Raw genomic sequence first — 358 nt, 5'->3', positions numbered from 1 at the left:
CGCGAACGCGTGCTGCCTTTCGCGTTCGCGATGCTTTAGACCCCTGAACAGTACTTAACATTTCAAAAATGAGGTTTTGCCATTTTTATCAAAACTCAAGGTTTGGAGCTCGGATTTGGGAGCAATTTCAAGAGTTTTTCAAGGGCAATCACTGGGTAACGATTCTCTACTCTCCTATGACTAAAACCCATTAATCTAATCGCAAAATCACCCTTTAATTTCGTGTTTTTGAATGGGAAGTGGGTAAACTTCTTAGACCTAACTATTGAGTTTTGAGTGGGTGTTTGACCTCTGATTTGGGAGATTTTTATATAGTTAGACTCGTGAGGGTACGAGGGTTCTAAAAATGTGAAAATTA

The sequence above is a fragment of the Nicotiana attenuata genome, unplaced genomic scaffold (assembly GCF_001879085.1).
Source record: "Nicotiana attenuata strain UT unplaced genomic scaffold, NIATTr2, whole genome shotgun sequence".
In the NCBI taxonomy this organism is placed as follows: Eukaryota; Viridiplantae; Streptophyta; class Magnoliopsida; order Solanales; family Solanaceae; genus Nicotiana; species Nicotiana attenuata.
Note: the sequence above shows the minus strand (reverse complement) of the source record.